Source organism: Cicer arietinum, chromosome 8 (genome assembly GCF_000331145.2).
Source record: "Cicer arietinum cultivar CDC Frontier isolate Library 1 chromosome 8, Cicar.CDCFrontier_v2.0, whole genome shotgun sequence".
NCBI classification, from domain to species: domain Eukaryota; kingdom Viridiplantae; phylum Streptophyta; class Magnoliopsida; order Fabales; family Fabaceae; genus Cicer; species Cicer arietinum.
This window is the reverse complement of record NC_021167.2, coordinates 19,143,436-19,154,269: the sequence shown is the minus strand read 5'-3', so window position 1 is coordinate 19,154,269 and position 10,834 is coordinate 19,143,436. Positions and strand designations below refer to the sequence as shown.

Sequence of the window (10,834 nt, the reverse complement as noted above, 5' to 3'; positions counted from 1 at the left end):
TATTTTAATAAGTTAAAAAATAAAATTCATTTTAATATTAAATAGCACAAAAAAAATATAATATAAAATAAATAATATTTATAACCTTTTAATTGTGCCTATAATTACTTATATTAAATAGAAATATCAACATTAAATGAAATAAATAAATATAATAAGTATTTAATGTGAAATAGTTGTCTTGAACATGGAAACCGTACCACTGCAAAGACAGCAGTAGAAAAGTTTTTTTTCACAAAAAAAAACACAGTTTTCACGTTTTCCAACAGCACAATTTTTGTAAGTTTTTAAAAAAAACACAGTTTTTCTTCTCAAGCACAACAAGATATGAACCAAATTTTCAACCAAACATTTATTACCAACATCTATTTTTTTTCCAGAAACTACATAAAAAATAAAACAGATTTCCAAACTCGCATCAAACATTAATCTCAAACAAAACACTACTATTTAAACCTTACATCAACACAAAAATATCATCTTTCAATAATGTACATTATAAACAGAATGTGAAAATACCTTTTCCGATAAGAATAGAGGCGGTGCTATGCAGAAGGTGGTGTATCCTTCTTCTTCTTTATTTATATTAGAAACAACAAGCAAACAAAACTGTTTTTTAGTTGCAATCTTTTTTTTTTTTTTGTAAAATCAATCCCTCCCGATCTCTCTCTTCCCTTCACGTTGATTTTGTTTTCTAATATATAGGCTAAAATGAAGAAGAGGTGTGTTCATCTTATAAATTAAAGGTATGGATTTTACCTGTTTTGGCAACCAGATCAAGCAAACTCATACAGTTAAGGGAATGAGAGGCTGGACTTTTTGATGAGTATTCAAGCCGATAAACTTAATACCATTATTAGATTGAAAAATAATAAAATTAAATTAAATGAATAAAAAGAAAGTGAAAATGCAGAAACAGTAAACGTGAAAGAACTGGTAAACGTGGAATGAGGAATAAGCATAGGAAAAAGTGGGATGGGATGCGTGGCAGGAAAATTTAATATTTCTTTATATATTTTTTTGTTTTGCTTTGGATTTTTTTTTGTTTTTTTTATTGTATTTTTAATGTTAAATATAATTATTACAATTTTTACAAATAAACATATTTTTTTAAATTATTTTTATTTTGTAGGACAAAATTGAGATGTTACAGCTGCCCCTATTTAATTATCTTTTAGGCGGTAGAAAAATAATTAAATATAAAGATCTAAATTTTGTAAAAAGTAAATTAATTTAGAATATAGGAGAAAAATAAAAAATAATTTGAATTATAAAAAAAAAATAATAATAAAATTGATGATTTAAAAAACGAAAGCATGTAAAAGATGTTGGTGATTGACAACAAAAAATAAAAAATAAAAAAACCATATTATGAGCAACGCAAATAAGATTATTCCGGTTGGTTAGCGATGCGTAGATCGATATATAGATAAAATGATCGTCTTCAGAGTGTTTACCGATGCGTTGATCGACATGAATAAAGTGATGATAGTCTTCGGACTGATTACCCGATGCATAGATCGACATAAAATAAAGTGATGATCGTCTTTGGATTGATTACCGATGCGTAGATCGACATAAATAAAGGGATGATCGTCTTCGGATTGATTACCGAGGCGTAGATCGACAATATAAATAAAGGGATGACTACAACAAAACATGAGTTTAGAAGGTAAATAAAAGGAGATAAATTTGTTTTTATTTTATTTTTTTATTTTTTTTAAAAGAAAACATGTATATGGTAATTGCAATGCAAACGTATAATGAATAATGTGACACCAAAGTTGTTGAGTATAAATAAAATATACATATAAGACATGCATGATTAATTCATTATGCATGATATAAAGAGGTTGTTGAGTATATATAAAATATGAGTGAAGATGCATAAATCATATATGACTACTTGAAAAAATGTAAGATGTATGCAATCAAGATAGATTCTTGTTTATTTATTTATTTTATTATTTTTTAATTCCCCCGATCCTTATACGACTTTATACATCTACAAGATTCAATGAAGATAACAATCGTTCTTTGCATGATGATTCTAATATATTTTGTGAAATCACATTTTTTCGTCTTTTGAGGCCGATCAAATTTGCATTGTTTAAAATGCTTACCCTTCATTTTTCTTATACACCCAATATCTTGCGTTCCCGTGTATATATTTTCAAGCGTCAAAATATTTAAGATATTTTTTTTATATTTTCATATATTTCAAATTTCCATATTTATTATCATAAAATAACATTTTTTTTAAAACGTTAGAACAAACAACAATGAGACTAAATTTGTTTAGACAGAGTGTAAGGCACAACATCAAACAATGATATTAGAAAATGTACATTTATTACATTAAAAATAAAACAAATGAGACAGGGGTTACAATGTGGTGAGTGTGTTTAGCTTTAGTTGGAGAGACAACAAACGTAGTCATTCTTGTAATTTAGAACCTCTAAGAATAATAGTTGCCCCAACTTGAAACGCTTGATTCTTTTGTTATCCCTAACTTTTGCATGGACCGTTCTTCCAAGTTTTCAATCCATCGGGATGCTCTAATTTTTGCCTAGGTCGCCTTTTCAGGTTTTCAACCTAGCGAGCCCAATTTTTTAATTTTTTTTAAGCATAATATTTCTTGAGTGCATCTGAGTTTACTGGAAGTGGAAGCTCATCTCCATCCATTTCTGCGAGTATTAGAGCTACCCCAGAGAAAGCTTTTTTCACAACATATGGTCATTCATCGTTTGGAGTCCACTTTCCCCGAGAATCCTTTTTTATGGGCAATATTTTCTTTAACACTAATTCTCCTTCTCGAAATTCTCGAGGACAGACTTTTTTCTCGTAGGCTTTTTGAGTCTTTTCTGATAAAGCTGACCATGACACAAATCTATCATTCTTTTTTCTTCTATGAGATTCAATTGGTGATTGAACCCACTCTGCCTCTTCTAGTTTTGTTTCCATCAGGACTTTGATCGAGGGAATTACGACTTCGATGGGAAGTACCGCTTCCATTCCATACATCAATGAGAAAGGAGTTGTCCTTGTTGAGGTACGAACAGAGGTTCTATAGCCATGTAATGCAAAGGGAAGCATTTCATGCCAATCCTTATATGTCTCCACCATTTTCTGTATGATCTTCTGAATATTCTTATTTGCTGCTTCTACAGGCTCATTCATATTCGAACGATATGGAGAAGAATTATGGTGCTGAATTTTGAAATTATCACACAACTCTTTCATCATTTTGTTATTCAAATTAGTCGCGTTATCAGTGATTATCTTATTTGGCAATCCATATCGATAAATCAATTCTCTTTTGATGAATCTGACAACCACACTTCTTGTCACATTGGCATAAGAAGCAGCTTCAACCCATTTTATGAAATAATCAATAACTACTAGGATAAACCGGTGTCCATTTGACTTAGGCTCGATGAGTCCAATAACATCCATTCCCCACATTGAAAATGGCCACGGTGATGTTAAACATTCAAAGAAGTGGGTGGTACATGTATTTTATCAGCATAGATTTGACATTTGTGACATTTGTGACATTTCTTTACGTGAGTAAAGTAATTGGACTCCATGGTCAACCAATAGTAGCCAGCCCTTAAGATTTTTCTTGCCATTGTGTTCCCATTTGCATGAGTTCCAAAAGAACCTTCGTGAACCTCTTGGATAATTTTCTCCGCTTCTGCTTTATCCACACATCTGAGGAGAATCATATCATGATTTCTCTTATAAAGCACATCACCATTCAAGAAGAAATTCATTGACAATCTCCTTAAAACCCTTTTGTCGTTCTTTGAAATACCCAATGGATATTCCTTATTCTTAACATATGATTTGATGTCATAAAACCACGACTTGCCATCCAACTCTTCTTCTTTTGATAAGCAACATGCAGGTTTATCTCTTTGTTGAATTTTTATGACCGACACGTATTGATTAGTGGTTATTTTGAACATTGACGACAAAGTGGCCAAGGCGTCAGCTAACTGGTTTTCTTCTCGAGGGATATGGTGAAAAGTAATCTTCTCGAAGTGTTTTGTCAATTCTTTGATATGGGTGTGATACGGAATCAATTTAGAATCTCGCGTTTCCGACTCTCCTTTCGTCTAATGGATGACCAACAATGAGTCTCAATATACCTCAAGAAATTTTACATTTGATTCGATAGCTGCTTTAATGCCCATAGCACATGCTTCATATTCTGCAATATTGTTTGTACAATCAAAACACAACCTAGCCGTAAATGGAGTGAACTGGTTCTTTGGAGAAATCAAAATGGCTCCAATTCCATGCCCTAACGCATTAGAGGCACCATCAAACACCAACCTTCATTTTTCTTTATCAGATGATTCAATCTCTTCAAATAAAGTCATTGTGTCTTCATCGGGGAATTCACACTGTATTGATTGATAATCTTCTACCGGTTGTTGGGCTAAGTACTCTGCTAGTGCGCTTCCTTTGATAGATTTTTGTGTAACATATACCAAATCGTATTCTGATAACAACATCTGCCAACGGGCGATCCTTCCAGTAAGAGCAGGTTTCTCAAAGATGTACTTAATTGGGTCCATTTTAGACACCAACCAAGTTGTATGACATAACATGTATTGCCTCAACCGACGAGCAGCCAATGCCAATGCGCAACAAGTTTGTTCAAGCAGTGAATATCTTGTTTCACAACTGATGGACTTTTTGCTCAAATAATAAATAGCATGTTCTTTCCTATCAGATTCATCATGTTGCCCCAGTACACAGCCCATTGACTCATCAAGTACTGTTAAGTACATAATAAGTGGTTTCCCAGGAACAGGAGGCACTAGGATGGGAGGTTTTGATAAGTACTACTTAATCTTTTCGAAAGCTTTTTGACAATTCTCATTCCATTCAACCTTTTGGTATTTGCGCAACAGTTTGAAAATCGGTTCGCATGTAGCGGTGAGATGCTATATAAACCTCGCAATGTAATTTAATCTACCCAAAAAGCCACGAACTTCTTTTTCCATGTGTGGAGCCGACATTTCTTGTATTGCTCTTACTTTATTTGGGTCCACCTCTATCCCTTTTTGACTAACGATAAACCCAAGTAATTTGCCTGATCTTACACCAAATGTGCATTTAGCAGGGTTTAAACGAAGTTTGAACTTCCTTAGTCGCTCAAATAACTTTTGAAGGTTAACAACATGGTCTTCTTCAGTTCGAGATTTTGCGATCATATCATCCACGTAAACCTCTATTTCCTTATGCATCATGTCATGAAACAAGGTTACCATTGCTCTTTGATAGGTTGCCCCGGCATTCTTCAATCCAAATGGCATCACTTTATAGCAGAAAGTCCCCCATTGTGTGATGAACGTAGTTTTTTCCATATCTTCGGGAGCCATCTTGATTTGATTGTACCCTGAGAAACCATCCATGAAGGAGAAAAGAGAGTATTGAGCAGTGCTATCCACTAGGACATCAATATGAGGTAGAGGAAAATCATCTTTAGGACTAGCTTTATTTAAATCCCGATAATCAACGCACATTCGAACCTTTCCATCTTTCTTTGGAACTGGTACAATATTAGCCACCCATTGAGGATATTTTGCTACTGCTAAGAAACCAGCATCAAATTGCTTCTTGACCTCTTCTCTAATTTTAAGCGACATATCAGGTCTCATCCTTCTCAACTTCTGTTTAATTGGAGTGTATTCAGGTTTTAGTGGTAGCTTGTGTTCAACTATGTTAGTATCTAACCCGGGCATATCCTGATATGACCATGCAAAGACATCCACATAATCAATTAAGAGTTTAACCAACTTTTCTCGCTCACTTTCTTTCATAGACATACCAATTTTAACTTATTTTTTATCATGCTCATTCCCTAAATTGATCACCTCAACAGGTTCTTGATAGGGTTGGATTATCTTAGCTTCTTGTTCAATTAGGCTTTCTAGTTCTGGAGGAAGCTCACAATCGTGTTCAAAATCCTCATCAGCATGATTAATCAGACGTTCAAAATTACAAGAAATGGTTCTAGCGCTGCTATTTTCAACATATTTGTTTTCGACTTTGCATTGTTTAAATTAAGAGAAAAAAAAAAGAAAATATGAATAAGGATCGCCAAAAGAAAGAGAAAAGAGAAAAGAGAAAAAACAAAACCAGTTGGAGAATTCAAAAATGCATTTATTGATAATAAGTACGGAATTGAAATACATATGCCCTAATTAGTTATCCTTATAGCCTTGGGCAGAGCAAAAGGAGTTAAAAATACATAATTACTTTGAACATGAATTAACAAACACGGGAAACTCGATGATCTTCCAATTGTTGAGATTGGTGTTTGGAGGACAAGGGTACACTAGCTTGAGGGTATCGTCATCACCATGATCCTCTTCCGCAACAGCCACCTGATCAGCATATATTATTCCGGCGCTTTGAAAATTTTGGCGAATGTCACAAATAAGAATCTTCTGTGAATTCGGTATCTAGTTTTCCCAACGAGTCACCTCGTGTTTCTCTTTTTTCCTTCGCAGCCTTTTCTTCATCAGCTTGAGTAGGTACATATCCCAACCCGTACCTATTGTTCTTTTCTGGTATTTCTATCAACATCCCCAAATTGAGAAAAACTCATCCTTCTAACATGGATTTGGTAGACTTCAATGATGTGGTAGATTGTTTTGGTTCTTTTAAACGATATCCTTCACCCATGAAGACAACATTGACAATTTCTAATGCTTGAAAGGAAGTCTCTATGGCTTCTTCCGTGTCTTCAATGTAGCCTGTAGAAGATAAATGACTTACTATCATATCTTCTTCCCCAGATATTATTACCAGCTTATTGTTCACTATAAACTTTAGCTTTTGATGGAGGGTGGATGTCACTGCTCCAACATCATGAATCCACGGTCTCCCTAAAAGACAACTGTACGCCGGTTTAATATCCATCACTTGGAAGGTTATCCCAAAGATATGGGGTCCGATTTGAATCGGCAGGTCAATCTCACCGACAACTTGTCTTCTAGATCCATCAAACGCTTTCACCACCAAAGCACTAGGCTTCAAACAGGCTCCCTCAACAAATAGTTTTGATAGTGTTGATTTAGGCATGACATTTAACAATGAACCATTATCTACTAGCACTCGTGCAAGAATATGATCGTGACACCTCACAGAGATGTGTAGCGCTTTATTATGCTCTGTTCCTTCAGCTGGTAATTCATTATCACTAAAACTTAGACAACTACTAGTAGTGATGTTACCGACAACTCCATCAAGCTGATCGACAATGATATCGTGAGTAACATGGGCTTCATTTAGAACTTTCATCAGTGCCCTTCTATGTGCTTCAGAGTTTAATAACAAGGAGAGAATTGATATCTTTGGAAGGGGTTTGATTTACCTGATCCACCACCTTATATTCACTTTGCTTGATAAACTTTAAAAATTTATTAGCTTCTTCTTCAGACACCGTGCAATCGATTCATATATAAGTCTACACATAATTTTCTGAAAAGTGTATTAAAAGAATCGATTAGGAAATCGATTAGTTTGTATAGTTTCAAGATTCAAGAAAAACAAGACTCGCGATAATCGATTGGCAAATATACATAATCGATTTGGTCACATACTAAGAGTTCCCTGTGATTTTAAAAATTGTTTCAATCGATTTGCCAATCGATTGTGTTTAAAACAGGAACTTAGCTTATTTCATGTTAATCGGAGTGCCAATCGATTTGGTAGTATGTTTCTGAAAAGGTCTTACCAGTTGGTTTAGCTCAATCGATTTCCCAATCGATTGATACCAAACTTAACATGATTGAAATTCTCACAATAGATTGTCCAATCGATTGTGTTTAAAACAGGAACTTAGCTTATTTCATGTTAATCGGAGTGCCAATCGATTTGGTAGTATGTTTCTGAAAAGGTCTTACCAGTTGGTTTAGCTCAATCGATTTCCCAATCGATTTGTTTCAATCAGTTTTTACTTTGTGATTTGCACAGTCGATGTGCCAATCGATTAGCATACAAATTAGGTTGCCACTGACTTGCACAATTTTTATCACTGATTGTGCCAGTCGATTGCCTAATCGATTGTGTAACCACAAAACACATGTTTCCTTACAACCCTTTTATGAAATCGATTTTCTAATCGATTTGCTCAGTAGATTTTCAACTTTTCTTGATTTCTTGAGTTCCAAGCAATTGTCTCAAGTATGTAGGGTTGAGTTGTTGTTCCTGAAATCTTGCTCCGTTAAAATGTTAGATTTATCATATGATGTATGAACATTGTATGTTTGTTAATTATGTCAAAATTAGGATTAAGAGGACTAAAGTCCAACAATCTTTTTATTGGTCTCTTGTCCTTTCATGGAATGATACATATCTTCTTTCCCTTTTTCTCCATGAACCTCCTTTTTCCTAAGTTGTTCAGAAGTGTATACTCGACCACTCTAAGTCATTCCACCAATCCCTGAGATGTTAGTGACATCAATTCCTCTAGGTTCACAACCATCACTTGGTTGATGACTGGCCAAGTGGGATGTGACTTCGTATTTCCACGGTACTGCCTTGGTATTTCCATAAGGAAAAGGGATTGGTGCTTGGACAATTATTGCATTTGGCTTGCTAGGAGTTGACTTAAGATTCTCTTTTTTGTAAAGAATTTCCAATGGTTTTGGGAAAGATATATTACTTTCCATACATGATCCCATGGTGAACACATGACCATCTGTTGCATATTGGTCTATCCCATCTTCAATGACATTGACAGAGGAATCACCGTGGCCTGGCAAAGGATTGCTCCCTATGTTGGGACCGTCCTCCTTGAAGGTAAGCCATTTTGCATTAATCAATTCTTGCACTTTAGATTTTAGGGCTTGACAATCTTCAATGGAATGCCCAACGGCTCCTGCATGATATTCACATTTGGAATTTGGATTATACCATTTTGAAAATGGTGGTTCAAGAAGTTTCATTGGTCTTACGACTACCATTGAATTTTGAAGTAAATGGGGCAACGTGTTATCCTTTTTTCTCGATTGACAGGTGGTCTGTAGTGATTTGAGATTGGGGAAAATGTGGTAGGTGGTGGTTGATAAAAAAGTGGTCTTGAAGGGTGATATTGAGGGTATGAAGCTTGTGTGGTTGCGGCCACATATGGATAAGGGATGTAAGGAGTTTGTGGTATCGGGGGCTGGAAATTTGGGGGTCGATAAGAATTGATGGGTGGAAAATAAGAGATTCTGGGGTTTACCATTACACATATGGATAAGGGATGTAAGGAGTTTGTGGTATCGGGGGCTGGAAATTTGGGGGTCGATAAGAATTGATGGGTGGAAAATAGGAGACTCTGGGGTTTACCATTACAGCGTTAACGTCTCCTTCTTTCTTTTTTGTGAATGTCATTTGGGGTCGTTTCACGCAAGTTGCTGCACATACGATCTTGCCATTCCTCATCCCACTTTCTATCCTTTCTCCTATCATGACAAGGTCAGAAAAGTTTGATGACATACTCCCAATCATCTTGTCATAAAAAGGCGACTGAAGAGTATCCATAAACATACCAACCATTTCTCTTTCAGATAATGGGGGTTCTACTTGTGAGGCCATTTCCCTCCACCATTGTGCGTATTCTTTGAAAGCTTCGTTGTCCTTTTTCAATAAATTTTGCAATTGCATCCTATCAGGGGCCATGTCAACGTTGTACCTATATTGCTTCAAAAATGCATCAGCTAGGTCTTTCCATGAACGAATTTGATTTCCCTCAAAATGCATATACCAACTTAACGATGCCCCACTCAAACTTTCTTGGAAAAAGTGAATGAGAAGTTTATCGTTATGAGCATGAGATGCCATTTTTCTGCAATACATAGTTAGATGATTTTTAGGACATGTGTTGCCCTTGTATTTTCAAAGTCAAGAACCTTGAATTTGGGAGGGATAGTCACATCAGGAACCAAACACATATCGAAAGCTTCAAGGCCATAAATATTATACCCCTCAATAGCTTTTATTCGCTCTTCCAAGACATGGAATTTTTCCTTTGATTGTGTATCATCCCCAATGTGAGGTTGATGCCAATTTCCATTAGTATCGAAATGGGGTACTTGGGGTGCAATATATGGAATATTTTCTGAGGGTTGAGTGTTTAGGGGTGGCATATGTCGCGTCCGGTTTGTCCGCAAAAAAAAAAAAAAAAGTCGCCACCAATTTTATTTTTATTAAAGGAAAAATTGGATAAAACATAAAATAATATTTTTAAACCAAAAATTTGGATTCGGGGGTCGATTACGAGTAGGGAAGTATTATCACCCTACAACGTCCGTTAAAACGGTTACCCTATAATTAATTATATACAAACTATTTATTTATTTATCTATTTATTTTTATCCCAAAAAGAATAATAAAAATTAAATTATTTACATTAATGAAAGAAGAAAAAAAATATTTGTTTTATTAATTTGGTTTGACAAGGGGAAGACCTTGCTCCTACGTATCCCCAAGTGCAATAGGGAAATCAAAACACACATAGTTATTAGGTAGAAAATATTTATGTGTTGATCGATTTTATTATTAATTTTACTGTATATATATATATCAAAATAAATCAACAACATAATAGTGATAATAATAGTAATAATGGTAATAATGAACATAATAATAATAGCAGTGATGTGTTGTATATTGAATTGTGTATCGTTTTATTTATTAAAAAAAACATTTTTACTACCTTTTTTATTTTTATAAAATGTAAAGGATAAAAATCCGCGAGTAGGCGACACATATGTGGCGCGAAACGACGGCGATAATAATAAGAGAATTTAAGATCTAACGCACA

The 10,834-nt window shown here is 34.7% G+C and overlaps 1 pseudogene; it reads right to left on the bottom strand.

Moving 5' to 3' along the window:
• Positions 1 to 10,157, bottom strand: part of LOC140919085 (uncharacterized) — a 14,394-nt pseudogene extending 4,237 nt beyond the window's left edge.
• Between the last annotated feature and the right edge of the window lie 677 nt (positions 10,158 to 10,834).